The 19,813-nt window shown below is 37.5% G+C and overlaps 1 pseudogene; it reads left to right on the top strand.

Moving 5' to 3' along the window:
• Positions 1-2,882: 2,882 nt before the first annotated feature.
• LOC113351957 overlaps positions 2,883-19,813 on the top strand; it is a 65,198-nt pseudogene continuing 48,267 nt past the window's right edge.

Below are 19,813 nucleotides of genomic sequence, written 5' to 3' on the forward strand. Positions count from 1 at the left end.
ACACGCCAAATTGAAAGTGTGGCCAAAAAGTACACCCAACACCCTCAAGACTAATTCCCTAGCTTTCTCTGGAATATATTTTGACTTCCATGTTCTTTAAGTTATTGGGTTCTCCAAAACTATTTCTGCAAATCTTCTAAACACCTATAATCAAAATTTCTTTGGTAATCCGTTGAATTGGAATGCTATAAATACCTTAGGAGTCTGCAATTTGGTTTCTAAAAGATCCTACTCCTGGACTATGTGTGCTGTCAAAATTGCCTCTCAGCTACCACACTGGATTTCTGGTAATATTTTTCATTGCTCTCTCAAGCATTCCCGTACTAATATGTTATTCTACCAGTTGGAGTAGTTCATATGAATGCCCAGATAAAACTATTAACCCCATAAAACAATTTAAAACCTTCATGATAACCCCCTTTCAAATTCCCCCTGCTATTTACTATAGTCACCATATCAAGCTCAAAACCAAAATTAAACACAACAGCCACTCAACCAAGCATAATACAATAACCCCAGAACCACATATACATTCAATTGAACATCATTGTCTTTAAAACCAACACTATCAAATCCAAAATCAGCACCACTAGCATTAACTGTTTATTCATGAGAAACATATGCAATATTCACCCAAAAAACATTTACAGGAATACTTAATTTACCATCTGGAAGGGGATGGTTGAATACTGGTCAAGCTCCTGGTGCAACCCCAGAGGTCCCTAAACCACTTCCAACAACCTTCTTGTTAGCTCCACTCCCTTCTGGTGCAGCCCTCCTCCTTGGAACAGAATAGTTTCCCCTAGGAGGAGGCATAGGCACTACGACATCCTCAGGAATCTCATTAGAATCAGTTATCTCCCCTAGTCCGAAGATTGCAATATCATAAGCATCATCTGCCAACTGTCGCATCACTGGTGCCAGCATGAAGATATTGGGGAAGACTACCACATCATTGGGGAGACCAAGAGTGTCATTCTCCCGAATCTTAGCTTTGCATGCAACTGGAACTGGTGCAGAATAGAACCCCTGTCTAGCACCACCACAAACCACCTGCTCCTCCCCTACAAGCACCACACCTTCATTAATCACAAACTAGCCTTTGTCAGGATGAACGACATACACCACCCACCCTTCATCGGACCCTTGGAGTTTAGGAAGTTGAGGTTCCAACGCATAAGCACTGGCACTATCATGCATAACAACCCTATCCTCTTTGACTTCTCCAACATCTCCAGTACCAACTTGCATGTTTGGCTTTGGTTCCTCACTACTGCTACTGCTTATCTCTACTACCTGTCAAATTGGAATCAATAACACCATCACAGTTACTAATAAAGCCAATTACAACTATGAAATTCACTTTCAACACCTTGAACCCAAAAATTCTTCTATGATTATCAAAAATCAATACCTGGTTTTCTTGCATATTCATCTTAGCCTTCTTTTCCTCTGGTCTACCCATGGCTGGGCGATCATTCAGATTTACATATGCATTATAACCTCGCTTAGACATAGCTTCAACAATTGGAACACTGAAGGGATTTTGTGGAGATGGAATGTGGAAGTTACAGAGTTACAAAATTGGAAATTAAAACTGATTTCTTCCAAACAGGCATTATGGACGAGAAGACCAACAGTTAACACATCTCACCCATCCTTTTTCAATCCTCGGGATCAATTAGTTGAGATATCGTGGAGGCACATGCCTACTAAGTGCATGCAAAGACCTATTGAACACCACCCCAACTTATTGGACGTTAATAGGCGGAAGCAAACACTTGGCAGCTATTTGGAAAGCGGACTCGCTAAACGGGCTACCCGTGACCCGAAGTTGAAACCCAGTACCGAACCGCAGCTTCCCTCAACTATTTTCGTCAGAGACGGGCTTGAAGTGGCAAGCGGGATACCCGTCTCTGACCTATCATTTTCCTTTTTGACACGCTATTATATGAAGGAATGTTCTAGCAGGAAGAGCATTTTTAGCAGGTTGCAATGAAACCTCTCAACTGGTGCTGCCATCTCCTAGTATGCATAAAACATAAAGAGTTAATTAGACCCCAAAGATAAACATCAAAGTTTGGTGACCCACCAGATACTCCCTTAATGGAAGTTCCAAAGAGGGTAAAAGTCTTAATGGGAATTAGGTGTTGAAAATAGGTCTTGATAGGGTAATGATGGTTATTAGAGTGAAGGGGACACGTATGTCTTTGAATAGGCGTAGTTAACAAAGTGACATGACGGCTAACTAAGCGCCATAAATGGAATTGAATTGGCAAAATGGGGTATTTGATGGGTTAATTAGAAGAGAGATTACAATTTTCAGAGAGATCTTTAACAGAAGAGGAAAGGTTTAGGTTTAGCAAACTAAATTGAGAGTATGGCTGATCCTTCCCAGAATTCAACCAATTCCATCGGAAATCTTCCAAATGCACCACCAGTAACACCTGAATTTGCACAAGCCAAGTAAATTCTCCCTTCTTTGAGCATAGAGGAATTGTAGCAGTTAAGAGAAGACACACAGTCTGAAATTGATCATCGGATTCAAGAGAAAACTCGTCATAGAGAGGCAGAAGAGGCTGTTCAGGAGCGGAAGAAAAGGATATTTGAGGCTCTCTACAATGCATGGCTACCTAAGTTCTTAGAATGGAAAGAACGGAAGGATGAGGAAAAGGCTGAGAAGCAGGCCAAAACCCCAAAGGTTGGCAGTTCAACAGAAAGTGATTCCGAGGCCTCAGAAGGGTATGGGTATGAAGTGGAGGAAGTGGATACCAGTGACCTAGATTCGGATGCTGCGGAGGACAAGCAAAGGATGAATTCTTATCATTATGAGAAGGCGATTTGAATATGAACTTGCCAATCCCAAGATTTTTGCTCGAACCATGATTGAGGGTGAACCTGTTGCAGTGAAGGTGAGCCGTCGAATCGCTAATCTCGATGATGAGTCAAGTGAGGAAGAAAGGGAAGAAGGGGATGAGTTTAGTGATAATGAATCATCATCCAGTGGGACTTCTCCTGCACCATATGATAGCGAGGACTATGGTGAAGAGGGTCTGGATACTGATGAGGATGAACGGTGGTAATCTCATCAGAGTTACCAGGAAAGGCTAGATTTTCAGGCATTGCATAAATCCTGAAAACGATCAACAAGTTTTTTGCAAAACAGCTTTTCTGGTAATTTTCCTTCCTTCTACTCTTCCTAATGTTGGTGCGAAAGATGGTAAGTTTCTTTGTCTTTTGAAAGTTGATGCAGACGGTTTTGGATTTCCTTTTATTTTGATTTTGTGGGCAAGTAGTAAGATACAGGGAATTTTCTTTTGTTTGGATTGTAAATTTGAAAGGGGTAGTCGTTGTTTCAAGTTTGTAGTAATGGTTTGTAATGAAAGGGGTTTGGGTTATGGCCTTTTGGTGAAGGTATTTTGATAATATGTAATGGTAGTTTAAAGCTTTGATCTTTTGAGGGTTTGATAGTTGTGTGAACTTGTGGTGCTGATGCGGAAATTGAAAAAACTTGATATAATGCTCAATGAGCTGATAAATGTTAAAGGAATGTTTGTAGTATTGGACTTGTTTTTGTTATTGTCTTCTTGTTTTTGTAAATGTACAAACAAGCAATGTTCTTGGTGAATGATTCTAAAATTCCAATGATTGTTAAGTAGAGATGGGTAGGAATGAATGAATTAATGAATCAATAGGGTATATAAAATGATGTTTAAGATGGTGGGTATTACTCCAGTTTATAAAATGTTGTTGGAGTAAGATTAATTCAAAGACTATTTTAGGCCCAATTCCAAAAAAAAATCTATGTGCAAGCCTAATACTATTACTACTAATCCTAGCATGACAGAATATTAATTCAATAATCAGTATAGCCAAATCCAAACTCATCCAACATTGCTAAAACCCATCTGCATACAAAACCCCACCATGATTTAAGAATCAATTTTTTTCAACAATCCATACATTCATTCTCTAGTTAACAGAAAAATCCAAACAACTACATTATATCACCGGCTTGTCGCTTAGTCCTTGGAAATGGTTGCTCAGATGCAGTCGTTTGAGAAGCAGGGACTGCTGTTGGTGCTGGTGCTGGTGGTTTCCTTGCAGTTCTACCCTTAATGTCGTCCCGATAGTACTCATCCCTGGATGTCCTTTGCAGGTCAAGTTTATCTACCTTTGGCAATTTATACTCATTCCGACAAATAACTGCCGTACTGAATTCCTCGTCGACTTCATCACCAGCATATTTCCAAATTTGGGTAGGTGCACCTAACACAATAGACTTTCTTTTATTTTCTTGGTCTGGCACATAAAATACCTGCTTAGATTGGGAGGCTACAACGAAAGGATCATCCTGGAGTCCCAACTTATCAAGCTCAACCAAAATGTAGCCAAGTTTGTCTTTTGAGACCCCTGCTTTGGTAACCCATTTACACCTGAAAAGTGGCACTTTCAGCGAATGATATGTCAGCACCCATATCTCTTGTAAAACACCATAATAATCCGCCAGATTAAGGGTAATCCCCGCTTGTCTAATGTGCGTGTCAGTTGCCTCTACGTAAACCCCGCTATTCTGGTTAACGGAACCATCATGAGATTTTGTGCGAAACAGGTATCCATTGATGTGATATGCTTCGTATGTCTCTACTTGTGCATTCGGTGGGATTGATAGCCACCTTAAGTCCTGATTGAAGTTTTCCCTAGAGTCTGCCCACTCACTGTCAACCTGAAATACATTATAAGGATTAGCCTCCGTCTCAACGCAAAAGTTACATAGCAAGAGTGACATTTTCTGCAAACTCTTACCACTTTTTGTAACCATTTGGCGAACTCTTCACGATGTTTTTGATCTAGCTGTCTATCACTCATACCAAGATATTTATCCTTCAAAAAATTCTGGTGTCGGCTGGACAGTGCAATGATTAATGTTATTATCTTTACAGAAATTCGGACACAGAATCAAAAACTAAATAAAAAATGAGGTTATCTGGTTAGATCTAGTTATACTTACTCAACGTAAGGAGCAACTTCAGGCGAATTCCGCAATACATAGAAATGCGCTTTATCAAACAGATCCTTATCAACACGAGGAAACTTAGGATTTGACATTGGTTTTCCCCTGAAAGAATAAGAATCTTCGCCAGTGTCAGATGTGTTGAGTTTGTCTGGTGGAATTCCGACTGTATCATTCATGCTTTGTTGGTGCTCACTGATAACCTCAATTGTCTCTTCCGCAAGGTTCCCTTCAGCAATGCTTCCTCCAGGTCTGTTTCTGTTTCGCACATGCCCTTTTATGACCTTCATGCACCTTTCAAACGGATACATCCATCGAAAGAATACAGGACCACAAATTTGCACTTCCCTGGTAAGATGCACAGTTAAATGAACCATGATGTCGAAAAAGGATGGAGGAAAGTATTTCTCGAGCAAGCACAACGTCACAACGAGATCCGACTGCAATTTTTCTAGCTCTTCCACCTTGATTTCTTTACTAGATATTGCCCTGAAAAAGAAACAAAACCTGATAATAACATATCTTGTTGGCTGCGGCATAATTGATTTAATCGCAATGGGAAAAAAATGTTGCATTAGTATGTGATAATCATGCGATTTTAGTCCGATAAGCTTTCGATATTTTCGATTCACCAGTGTTGAAAAGTTTGAACAATACCCTTGTGCAACCTTTATCTTGGATAATGTTGCACAAAACTTGTCCTTTTCCTCCGGACTTAATGAGTGACATGCTTCCTTTAGTATATATCCCCCTTTTCCATTTTCCCGAGGTTGCAACTCTTCTCTAAAACCCATCTCCTTCAGGTCCATTCGAGCATCAAGGTGGTCTTTCGACTTAAATTCATTGTTCAACAATGTTCCAACGATACTCTCGCATACATTCTTTTCGACGTGCATGAAATCTACGCAATGGTGGACAACATGATACCGCCAGTAGGGGAGGAGCCGGAACCATATATTGAACTTTTTCCAGTAGCGCCTTTCGGTCTCCTTCTCCTTCCCCTTCCCCTTTTTTGGGTCTATGGTCTTTTCGATTCTCTTCATCTTTCCACCTCTTCCAGGGTTATCCTGCACGAATTCCACCACAATGTTCTTTCGTCCCGTTTCCCCATTTATTCTTTATAATCTTTACCTCATTGCATATTTGTTACGGGGTCATAAGTTCCGGAGCCTTTTCAGTTTCTTCTTTTCCGTTGAACCCCTTATGACGTCTGAATGGATGATCGTATGGTAGGTATCTTCTATGCCCGGTATAAACCTCTTTTATACAATTTTTTAGCCTAACATAGTAAGTATTTCTCCCACACACCTTACAGGTGTCTCGTCCCTGGTAGGGGAAACCACACAGTGTACCGAGATCAGGGTAATCATTTATTGTCCATAAAACAACCGCACGCAGAGTAAACATCTCCTGTTTCAGCGCATCAAAACATTGGACTCCCTCAAACAATTCCTTGAGATCCTCGACAAACGGTTGTAACATAACATCAATGTCCTTACAAGACCCCCCATCGATAATTAATGACAGCATGGTGAACTTTGTTTTCATACACAACTCTGGCGGAAGGTTGTAAATCACTGTCAGAATTGGCCACACACTGTGCTGTTTTTGCATGCCTTTGTTTACGTCAACCCCGTCAGCCGAAATGGCTAGCCGTAGATTTCGAGGATCATCACGAATTACAGGATATCTTTCATCTATATTTTCCATGCTGGTGAGTCCACCGGATGCCGTAAAACACCCTCTTCTTTATTTCTGGTGTCGTGCCACAATAAATATTCGAAAATTCTCTTTGATTGAAACAACCGTTTCAGTCTTGGGATAATTGGGAAATACCACAAGACTTTTGCCGGAATTTTTCCATGCACTTCTTTGGTGGTGTCGTCAACTTTCCATCTTGATTCCCCACAGGTGGGAAACTTGATGTCATCCTTGTATTTCTTCCTATAGAGAATGCAGTCATTGATGCATACATGTATCTTTTCGTAACCTGAACCCAAATCTCTCATCACCTTCTTAGCTTCATATGTACTTTTCATCATCTCATTTCTTGGAGGGAGCATGGATTGTAACAGTGGTAGAAGTTCATTAAAGAAATTGTCGGAAGCTCCGTGCTTGCTCTTCAAGTTAAACAATTCACACATTGTAGATATCTTTGTAAAATCCTTACATCCTTCGTATAGGGGTTTCCCAGCATCATTGAGTATCCGTTGCATCTTCTCATATTCATTTGAAATTTTTTCTCCTAATAAAGCATTAACCATTTCTATAGTCTCTGCAGCATGTGATGGTTCATCAGAGTGCGGACCGTCGCTTCCATTACCATCCAGAAGTGTCCACGATGATGACTCATCTCCTTCTCCGTGCTTAGTCCATACGGCATAATTTTGAATGAATCCAGAAGTATATAAGTGATACTTAACTTCACTTTCCTTGTGCACGTAGACGTTGAGACATTTCACACATGGACATAGAATCTTAACTTTGCCCTTGTTGTATGGTTTCCGTTTCCCAGTCACAATATCCTGTTGGTATGTATGCGTAGCAAACTTTATAAATGCATCGACTCCATCTTGATAATGCGGTTTGGTTCTATCGGTATACATCCAAGATTTATCCATTACTCTAGGATCCACTCTAGGATCCATTATGAATTCTCAGATACCTGGACGGAGAAAAACTTGTCAACATCTTGTGAAAATGTTATTGTGGTCCGAATAAAACTACGAAATAATAGAACTTGTCACAAAGAGTAATCACAAATCACAATGTGAGTTCAGTTATCATATATGAATCATACAAATAATCATAGGTTATCTACCTACGTACAGTTGCATGTGAAGACGATATTTACCCTACTATGACCATTAGAGTTACAATCTCAGTTAACAAAGCAGTACTGAAAAGAATTACTTACACGATCAATCTGATTAATCCGCAAAGCAAAACTGACAGGGGAATATATGGTTTATCCAGGAGATGAATCAGATGGTCAAAGTAAACAACTTGTTTTGTTTTCTAGGGGGAGGTTAGAAGATTTAAGAGAAGAAACATGAAATGATTTAAGATGAGAGAGATGAACACGTAGGGTAAATGGAGATTTGGCAATATCTTTACTAATAAATAATTTGGCAAAATATTTAAGTGTATATCGTAAATAATTTGGTATAATAGGTAGGTAAAGATCCTTCAATTTGCATGCTGCACGTTCTATGTTTAGAATTTTCTCAGTCAAATCTTGTTATCCTGCTGCATAATTTTCTGCTTTGACGGCTCTAAATGACCGGAGTTAGATGCGATGCAATTAATATTCATTCCATACTGAAGATTTTTTTGTCCGTACGCGAATTCAGAAAATAAATCAAAATGAATCAAAAATAAATAAATAAATCAAAATGATAGGTAAAAAGCGGAGTACGTGTTGATGCAGTTGTTATAACGGTACTAAAGTAAAAAACTATCTTTGTATAAAGTGGAGTACGTGTTGGTGCAGTTGAAAATAAAAATCGTAAGAACTGCTGTGGCCCCAATTAGAATTAAGTGAACTAAAACACACTACTATATTTGTGTGTTCTGTCCAATTAGAATTAATATCTAAAACCAAAGCTTGATTCATCCAATTAACATTATAGGTTTGATCATTGATGGATTTTATTAAAGTTTGTCAATCTGATTCAAAGATAACATGATTAAAGTTTGTGCCAGAGTAACAACTGCCAGCATAGCCTTACATTCCAGCTCCTCATCTATAACTCCTATCTTCATTCCTCCATTGAAGCATTGTCCTTGCACCCGAATGAAGCTACCTGCACAATTCCTAACTATTAGCCTTATTCCACCTTGTAATGAATCTGACTTAAAAGAAGCATCAAAATTTGTAAACATTATCAGGAGGTTTCCATCTTAGCGGCTGCACAACCCCATTAGTAGAAGAAACAAGATTAGTTCCAGGAGACACAAGTTTATTAATGACATCTATTGACATTGTCTTATTTGGAGTTATGTTCCTGCAAATGAACAATGTTGTACCATAAACCAAGAGAGAATCTAGCTCCTAAATGAACAATGTTGTACCATAATATTACTAACATTGATATTTAAAACCAAACAAATAATTTCCATATCTAGATAGTTTATCTCTTGTTGGGACTATATCTTTTAAGCACTTCCAAACAAATAATTTAACTTCCACAAAGCTTTCCATACCTGTGGAGAAACAAAATTAGTACCTGCAAAAGTATTAGATGCACTAGACAACACATTATAGACACTCTTAACAGAGAATTGGCCTTTGCTATCTGGAAGCCAAATAAGAGTATGGAGTCCAATTCACCCACCATTGAGTTCTGGTGGTACTCCGTAGCTGGTGGTACTCCGAAAATATGAATACTATTTCATCAAATGTGAATGCTTCCCCCTTTTCCTCTAAGTAGCGCGCTTTAACGGTTTCGTGCTACAAAAACAACACACAAACTTATTTGGTTACATATAAATTGAAAAAAGTATTGTGCCGAATAAACCATAAAGATACGTACAAGTTGTAGAGGGGACAATCTCAGGTGGCTTGAGTGCCAGATCCGGTGTTTGATTTTAAAAAACCCAGCCACCGCATCTAGGATGATGTTGTGCTTATCCTTGATTTGTTGAACGCTTCTTCCTCTCGGGTTCCCATAATCTTGGCTAAATTTGTTATGCATCTTCGCCCAAAGGGTCTCGGTCGAGGAGAGATCTAGAACTCGACTTTCGGCTTCCCATGCTTTGGTGATTTCCAAATCTTCCGCGGAGTCAAACGATGCCATTTGTTGTATTTGGAGGTAGGGAATGAGTAGGTTCTCTAATAGGCTACAAGTGGAGTGCACGTGCGTTGCTTGTCGAACGCCAGGTTCAAATACGCCTTCTTCCATGTTAAACCAATTGCTTAGCATGATAGAACACCGTTGCGAAGTGAAGAAAAACAAAATTGATAGAATACGGTAACAGATTCTCCTTTCCAGCTATATAACAACGCCGGCCTAATCTACAATGTAACTTTTACTCCTTACAGCAACAAAAGAAAATTCCTAAATAACATCCACTAGTAACAAAAACTAGCTCAACCTAAACCAAATTCCATAATTTCCGTCACAAGAATCACACAAAACATCAATTGTTTCAACCAATTAATACTAAGATATGAAAGACCTAAATTGGTTTATGATCATAAAAATATGAAAGACCTGAACAAAACAAAAGAAACCCTGACAATAAAAAACTCTTAAAATTCTTACTAAGATATAGAATCACAGCCAAGATCATAAAAAACTCTTAAAATTTACAGAACCCTAGTTTTACATAATACAGTAGAAAGTGATTTTAGATTTGGGAAAGGTATATACCTGAAACCCTAGCAATAGTAATTTCAAATTAATAAAATAAAAACATCCCCCATTCATGAAATTAAACAAGTAAGTTTGAATTTAATCTGATAAGAGAAGGAAAGAATCCCTTACCTAGGGTTTCTCTATTTCGCCTCTTCCAGTCTTTCTCCCGCGCAAGTAAGAGAAGGAAATAAAAAAAATTCTACTTTGATTAACCAAAATGCCATTTTACCTAGGTTTATCACGTCATTATGACATTGTGGGTTAGAATAGGTGCCAATTAGACTAGGGTACGTGTTCGATTAAAGCTTTCTCTTGGGAATAGCCGTGACCCTACAAGAATATAGTTTATTTCCAGAGAGAGAATAAACAGGGAAACCAAAGGGATTAACAAGGAAACCAAAGGGTCAGAGAGCAAAAAAATTCAGAGAGAGAATTTGTAGAGGGAGATTACTGTTTTCTGAATTTTCTCAATCAAATCAAATCAAATCAATCAAAATGGCTGGTGATGATGATCAACACAGACCAAAGGGTAAAGCCCCATGACTGAAGAGCAACTATTGAAAGAGTTAGAAGAGAAAGAAAGATGTGAAAGGCTATCAGCCACTATGCAGATGATTGGGCAGATGAACAAGGATGATCTGGAGAAGGTAAACAAGAGAGTAAATGACTTGTTATATGATATTGAAGTCCCTATATTGAAAGAGTTAGAAGAGAAAGAAGATGTGAAAGGCTATCAGCCACTATGCAGATGATTGGGCAATGAACAAGGATGATCTGGAGAAGGTAAACAAGAGAGTAAATGACTTGTTATATGATATTGAAGTCCCTACACTCTGGGAAGAGATGCATGCTGCAGTGGATGTAATCAAAGCAGAAGAGAAACCAGTTGAAAAGGAGAAACCAGTTGAAAAAACGGTACAGATTTTGCAAAACAAGCGTCGTTTTGATCTTTTCAAAGATGAAGAAGAGGAGGAGAAGTTGGGAAGTGCATGCTAAAAAGATGAGGTTGGCTGAAAGGGATAATGAAGAAAGAAAATGACAGTGATGCTTCCGAAGATGAAGAGCCTGCTGCTTTTTTTGGGTATCGAAGTGATACAGAATCTGCTCTAAGAGTGATGATTGAGGATTTTCGCCAAGATGAGAGATTTGGGATTAATGATGCATTGTTGGCCCAAAAGACCGATTCCGAAGCGGACGATGCAGATGAAGACGAAGGAAGAGTGGTTTGATGAGGAGCAAGAGGGGCCTGGCGAGGAAGAAGAGGGTATGATGAGGAAGAGGCGTCTGATGAGGAGGAAGATGAATCTGATGATTCTGATTCCGAGTGATGGGTATGACAATGAGTAAGCCTTATCGACATTTGAATTCTTCTGTAGAGAGATGGTGGATTTTTGGGTAAGTGCTCGAATGGAAATGATGACATAATGTTAAGAAATAGCTATTATCAAAGTACAGAGAAGAATTCGAATGGAGAGGGGTCTAATGCAAATGGTAAGTCACTGAATCATGTTTTTTTTTGGTTCTGGCAATGGAGACTGAAAATGCAGGGGAATGTTATGTTTATTTTTCTTTTTTCTTTCTTTTTGATATTTAGATTTTTTGGGGTAAGATGGTGAAATACTTGTAAATGGGTATGTTTAAGTTTATGAACATGTAAATGTTGCTCAACACTGAATGAACAGAACGGTTGTAACTTTTTTAAATGCAATATGATGAAGTCGGCTTATTTATATTGTCCAATGATTGTGCGTCGATAATGTTGGAGATGCAGGGTGTATTCTAGAAACTAAAACTACAATCAAAGAACTGGATCATGTACAAGACTAAGATGTATCGAAAACAAATGCATATTGACAACAAGTCACTTTAGTGTTTTTCTATCCAGTCTAATTCACTTGATAGAGAGGCATATACACACCTAGTCTTAATCTACAATCTGGCAAAGGGACACATTACGAACATCCATATATGTTTGATCTTTAGATATAAAGATCAAATCACAGTGACTAACAATAATTGGCTTGCGTTGGTTGCGTCGTATTCGACTTGCACATAATTGACATGAGCACTACTTGGTGGAGCCTTATGCACACCTAATTTAATTCTACAATCTGACAGTGAATACAAATCACAGTGACTCCTGAGATGCTGCTTCTCAAAACAGAATACAAGCTTTATTCACCAATGATGGCATCATACAACCAAATACTATGTCTTAGTTTAAGATCATCTGTCAACTGACATATAAACTACTTGGTGGAGGCATAAATCATGCAATTGAGATGTTCATAATCACAATACATTCTCAAAACAGGATACAATTCACAGCAACATAATAAACATAAAATCTGAAAGATAGAGATGTTCATAATCACCAAAACATTCTCAAAACAGGATACAATTCACAGCAAACATAATACACCTAAAATCTGAAAGATAGAGATGTTCATAATCACCATCAGAAATTGTACCATTCAAAATCAGTAGTGTGTAACCTCCAATTTGAAAAATCATTAAACCCCCAAATGAATGAATGAGAAATACCTTAGATGAAGATGACCAAGATTTGCATTTCCAAAATTATGAATCACTAGCAATACTTCTATGAGAGATCGATTAAACTTAAATCTAGGCCTGAATCGATCTTTCACAGAAGAATCAATTGATTCATTGTTGTTGATGAAGTTTTCTGCAGATGAATCTCCAAGAAACCCCAAATGAATATTACATGAAGATAATCATCGTGGAATTAATTCAATGAATTCACCCAGTTTTCGATTAGAAAGCAGAGGACGAACTTGGTGATGGTGGTGGTGGTTCGTTCAATTCACCCACCTTTGAATTTCGGGTTACAGGTATGAGAAGATTGAATATTCAATCAACCAAATCTAAACTCTGTAATCTAAGTCGAAATTGAGTAAAGATTGATGGAGATTTTAGGGTGTGAAATTGATGAAAATGAAACTGGATTTCGATTTCGATGAAAAAGAAAGGATTCGAGAGAGATTTCTGCTGCTGATAGTTTGGAAGAAAGAATAGACTATGTCTCAGGCGCTGTTGACATAGTGTTGGTAGTTGCCCATGCTAGCTACAGTTCAATATATGGCCCCTGTTAACTAATTAAAATTAAATAAATAAATATACACAATTTGTGCAGGGACCTTATGTTTGACCATTTTTTGATTTTAATTGTTGGTAAAGCAGTTAAAGACATGGATAGGGTTTACGGGTTGTCTACAAGCCGGGCATGTTCAGGATTTCTTACTTGCTATTACAATTATGGGGAACATGCAGTTCATTGTAAGGTAGACCCTGGTTTTAAACATAGCCGGTATTTCTGCAAAGAAAGAAGCGGCTGTCAATTTTTTGACTGATCCACTCGAAGGGAAATCGACGCTCAGACTAGCAGATGTTTTAATTTTTTGGGTGGAACGGAAAACATGCATGTGTTAATCTTACTGGGGTTTCTCCATTAGTAGGAATTGTACATGGTACGTTCATAGTCGGGCAAGCGGTGTTGAGGGCTTCCTCAGGTAAGATAGTGAAACATGAGAAACCTTGTCTTGATAATGGGAATACCATTATTCCTTTTGCTTTTGATACTTTTGGTTTTTTAGCTCCGGAGGCGGTTGGACTCCTCAGAAGAGTCCAGAAAGTCATGCACAGTATATGTCATGACTCCTGGTTCGAGGGAGTTTGTGCCAAACATGCGAACCCTGGTGAACCATAATGCTACAGTTATGGCCTTCAAATTAGGCTACCGCCTCGTTTTACTCTTAAAGATAACGCTGTGTGCAATTAAGAGATGGGACGGGTCAGGAGAGGATAATAATGATGTATTTTGACAAATCAAGATATGGCAATACACCAGCGTCACATAATGCCTGTAAACCCTGGTAAACCGTTCATGATCAATAAGTGTTGGTCTATGAATTTTACAAAAAATCAATTATGATAATTGTAATAATGTAGTAGGAAAAATTGCGTCTGAAATTCAATAAGGAAGGACTATTTTGTTAAATAAGGAAGGTAAACTTTTAATTTTAACAAGTGTACTATCTCATTGACATGAATGCTTAACGTGTCAGGATATTTAGAGATTTCTTTAGGGTTTCAGCAAGAATATAGGCGTCTAATTAGAACTGACGATCAGTAGTCTAATCCTAGAATCCTAATGCAATATTTTTCTGTTGGGTCTCGCAAAATCCGCAAAATCTCACTTTCCATATATCACCTTGATTTTCGTTTGTTATATTCATGGTAAACATAACCCACCCACTATATTTATATTTGCATACTAGATATTTATAGGAAAAAATAATATATTTAGCTAGATTTTGATCCTAGATACCTCGTTTATAAGTAAAAGAACGAAGGAATTGAGAGGATGAGTTCTAATGAGAAATGTGTTGTTCCTGCCAATGGTCTCGATACTGATCCTCCTCCTCCGAAGGGATTTTCTTTACGGGATGACTTTGTGGAAAGCATTGGTGATATACTAGAAGAGTATGTCGATGAAGAATGGGAATTAGTTCATATTAAGAAAATAATCCATGTTGAAGATGATCCTCCTCTTAAGGGTTTTGCTTCTTGGGATGCATTTGAGAAAAACTATGGTTAACATCTGGATAATGATTATAATGAATAAGAACATGGGAAGCCACCAAGACCAGCAAATTTATGGTTGAGCACTCGGCATAGACTAAATTCAAGTTTTTTACATTATTTTTAGTATGCTAATTTTGTTAATTGTGTAAGCAAAATTATGTAGCAGTCAAAGGCCTACTTTTCAATTGTGCTCTCAATTCTGATTTTTTTTTGGTTAAGTTTGTCAGATTTGGCACTGCAATTTATGAAAAAATTGGCTATGTTTTTCAACTCTAATACAAGACTCAGTATATAGTCCCTATCATGCTCATGATCCTATCACTTTAACATCAAGGCCACAACAAAATCATGGTTAACCCTAACTCTTCAGATCCAAATCTCTAAGCCAAGCCCCCTTAAACACATTACTTGTTCATTCTGTTTCATCAAGAGATTGATACTCCAACAGATGAACAATGGACAAAAATTAAACAACATATGCACTTGGAATCTAAACAAAATATTGCATCCTTAAATATTAAACATTCACAAAAAGTAAACTTACAAGCATCTTTACAAACAGACTAATTAAACATCTAAAAAAAACATAAGATACACTAATAACACATACACAAAAAAAAAAGACATAACTAAACAAAATATGATGGATCGAGATGTGATTCAATACCATTCTTGCATAGCAGAACCATGAAAACAGAGGACTAGATCATTTAGAATCCCCTTCTTCTTCACTGCTGCTATCGACAATCGTAACCACATCTTTGTATGGCCAATCATCATCAACATCATCGTCTTCATCTTCATCCTCAAGCGCCGGCCCAAACCAAAAGAAGTGTTATGGATCATCTAAATCATCATCATCCTCAGAATCATACTCATCATCCTCAGAATCATACTCATCATCATCCTCTTCATCGTCCTCCTCTTCTTCATCGTCAACAACATCATAATCATCATCCTCTTCATCTCCAAAACAAGGAACAACCTTGCAACCAAAATAACCAACAATCTCGTTGTCTTCATCATCAAGAAGAAGAAATCGGAAGGAAGTTACTACTATAGAAGTCATTTTCTCTGGTTTGATACTAAAACTTTCAGTTTTTGATACTGACACCCTAGGTTCAGTTTAGAGAGAGACTTGGAAAATAAAAAACCGAGTAGTAGTACTCTCCTAGTCTCCCTTGCTCGTGTTTTATACCGTGACACACGTTTTCACTTTACGATTCAACCTCTAGCTTAGCCACGTACAAGCATGATAACTTGGCTAGTGAACAAGTATAGCTTTGGAAAATAAATAAATACAGTATAATATAAAATAAAAAAATTGGGTGGAAAATTAACATCAAGGAATTTAACTTGGAAGAAATATAAATTGGTTTACAAGCTCGTCCAAGAGTGACATCGGTAAAAATGGAAAATTAACATTAAGCAATTTGTCTCGGTGGAAATACTCCCCGAAAACTTAGATTTGGACGAAAAATTCTTGCTAAGGTCGTGACATCGAAATAAATAAAAATTGGTTTAGAAGCTCGTCCAAGAGTGACATCAGTAAAAATTGAAAATTACCACAGATCGTGACATCGAAATATAAATTGGTTTACAAGCTCATCCATGAGTGAAATCGGTAAAAATAGAAAATTAAATCAATTTATCTCGGTGATCTCTGGAAACTTAGATTTGGATGAAATATAATTGCTAAGATATCTTGACATCGAAATAAAAATCCAGGGTTTATAAGCTTGTCCAAGAGTAACATTGGTACAAATTGAAAATTACCATCAGTCAATTTATCTTGATGACATCGAAATATAAATTGGTTTATAAGATTTTACTTCCTAAGATTGTGACATTGAAATATAAATTGGTTTATAAGCTCTCCCATGACATCAGTAAAAATAGAAAATTAATTCAATTTATCTCGGTGATCTCCGGAAACTTAGATTTTACAAGCTCGTTCAAGAGTGACATCGGAAAAAATGGAAAATTACCATCAATCAATTTATCTTGGTGGAAATACTCTCGGAAACTTAATTTTGGATGAACTATACTCTTTATGATCGTGACATCGAAATAAAAAATGGTTTAGCTGAATAAGCCATGTCCAAGAGTGACATTGGTAAAAAAAACTTGGATATCGAGTCTTGTCGACGAAGCCAATCATAGTCGTTCGTGAATTCATAATGCCGACCAATCAAATAAACTAGTTACACCTGACAACCTAAGATCCCCAAACATCCTTGCCAATATTATCGGCTGATCGGTCTGATACGATCAATAATGCGATATTATCGGATATTCATATTTATGTATCACTGATATTTCATGTTTCGTCCAGCATAAAGGCATAAACATGATAAAATCATATATTATTAGCCAGTATTTTAAAAAATAAATACCGATCGATTCTTTTGATACAAATTTAATTGTAAGAGCTAGCTAGAATTGCTTCTAAGAATATGAATTGGGATTTTAATCAAAAAAAAAAATTGCACAAAAAAGCATTTATGATCTTCTAAGGCACTAGCTAGTACTATATTACTTCGTAATAATTTATTAGTTTGCTTTTAAGAATATGTGGATTGGGAGTAAAATAGTGCAATGTAGTTGACTAAAGTAGTAAAGAAAAGATACTACTGTATATCCAAGGCACTAGTAACAAAGGAATTAGCTAGTACAATAATAAGTACTCCAGTTTAGATGTAAGCGGTAACAACAACAACAACAACAAAAATAGAAAATATCTTGAAAGGAAATCAAATTTCAAAAACGTTAATGAGGCACAGTGGTTCACTTTAGTTATTTTAAGTTTGAGGTTGGAGGTCCGAAACTCTTTAGACCTTTTTTATTTTTCTTTAAAATTTAGGCATTATGTGGCACAGTGCTGATTTGATTTTGCTTGACCTATTTTATTTTTGGTCAGCACTTAGGGACCAGGGTATTGAGATATGGCATGATGCCTGAACCAAACCTGCTGCAGTTCAAGATATGGCCCATCTGTTAACTAATTATCAAATCAAATAATTATGCCAAATATACACAAGTGTGCTGATTTTATTTGGTATTTGACCATATGTTTGACCATTGTGCTGATTTTATTTGGTATTTGACCTTATGTTTGACCATTTTTTGTACACCTAACTATGTTTGACCATTTTTTGTACACCTAACAAATCTCATCAATGTTAAGCCATTTCAGGTGTGAACATTGCCATTATAGATGCAGTACACCAGCGACACATCATGTCCCTCAACAGGTGCTGGCGCTGCAGTATCTACCAAAAAATTCAAATATGATAATTAGTGCTTGGTTGAACTGTCTGTCAACCCCTTAATGGCAGATTTATTAGATATTGACCATCGGAAGAGTCTGCAATTAGGCTAATGGGGGTGTACCAAATTAGTGGGGGGCGTACCAGCCCCAAGGCAAAACCAATTTTCTCTTATGATTTTTGAACCCACCACCCGCTAATTTGGTACACTCCCATTAGCAATGTTGGTGTGCAAGAGTTATTATGATGGGTTTAGGACTTGTTGCGCATGCCTTTGAATAGGCGTGAATTGCTAAGGGACTAGACGTTCCACCGAATGCCTTAAATGACTATTAATGTCATCTTCTCTACAAAAGGAAATTAAACAGAGAATTTCCAAAACACACAAAATCATCCTAAATTAGGCAAGGAAATTAAGAAAAGAAAACATAGATTAGAGATAATGGGTGATCTAGGAGGAAACAATGCTAATGGAGATAATCATCCTTTTGCACCTTTTAAGTTCACCAAGAAAGTTGCCAAGACTCTCTCTACTAGAGAGTTGGAGAATTTTATGGATTTTGTGAAGCAAGAGATTGACGAGAGAAATCGTCTGATTGAGTTCGAAAGAGTTCGTCAGGAAAATGCTCCACTGTATGAACAATGGAAGAGGAAGAGAATTGCAAGAGATGTGAGGAAATATAGAGAAAGAGAGGAGAGAGATGAGGGGAGAAGGAGCAGATTTGTTTGGAGAAAGACCCGCAGTGCAACCTCAAGTGATTCTAAAGAGAAAGAGAATGATTTTGAGAGAAGTGATGATCATGAGAGAAATTCTGAGACATAAAAACAAAGGAGGAAGAGATAAAAGAAGATTTATGATGCATGGTATGAAAGTTTCTTAGCAGAAAAAGCAATCCCTAGGCTTTTTGCAAGAACCATGAATCAAAGATTGAATGTTGATTCTGATGGAGAAACAATTGATTGTGTTGATGAGAATGGTGAACCAGTTGAGGTTGGAGATTTGGAGGAAGAGAATGAATATGATGAAGGAAGTGAAGATGCAGGTGATGAAGGTTATGGAAGTGCAACTGAAACAGGCAGTCAATATAGCAATGATTACAGCGATCATGAGATGGGCATCGACAACGACGACGATAGCAGTCAGCAGAGAAATGAGAACAACGGTGATGATTCTGAATAATCATCCCTGGAACATCAACAAGATTTCGATGGGAAAACTTCGATTTTGTGAAATCGGACTAAGAGCTTCTTCGTGAAAATTCAAAGAAATCTTGTAGGTGTTTGCTGATCATTTTGCTCATTGTTGATTTTCCTCATATTGTTGAATCTGCTGACAGATGTTTTCTTGTGGTTATGTTGATATTCGGATATTTTTATTATTTTGGAAAAGGTGGGCTTTTTTTTTTATATTGTTATGCAGATGGTAACTGCTAACAGTTTTAAGGTGTTAAGGTGTTAAAAGTTTTAAGGTTTAATGGTGTTAAGGTGTTTTGCATGGGGTAACAGTTTTAGTTTGTTTGTAATTAAGGTGTGTGTTTGCAGGGGGGGGGGGGGTAACAGTC

Source organism: Papaver somniferum, chromosome 2, assembly GCF_003573695.1.
Source record: "Papaver somniferum cultivar HN1 chromosome 2, ASM357369v1, whole genome shotgun sequence".
Lineage (NCBI taxonomy): Eukaryota > Viridiplantae > Streptophyta > Magnoliopsida > Ranunculales > Papaveraceae > Papaver > Papaver somniferum.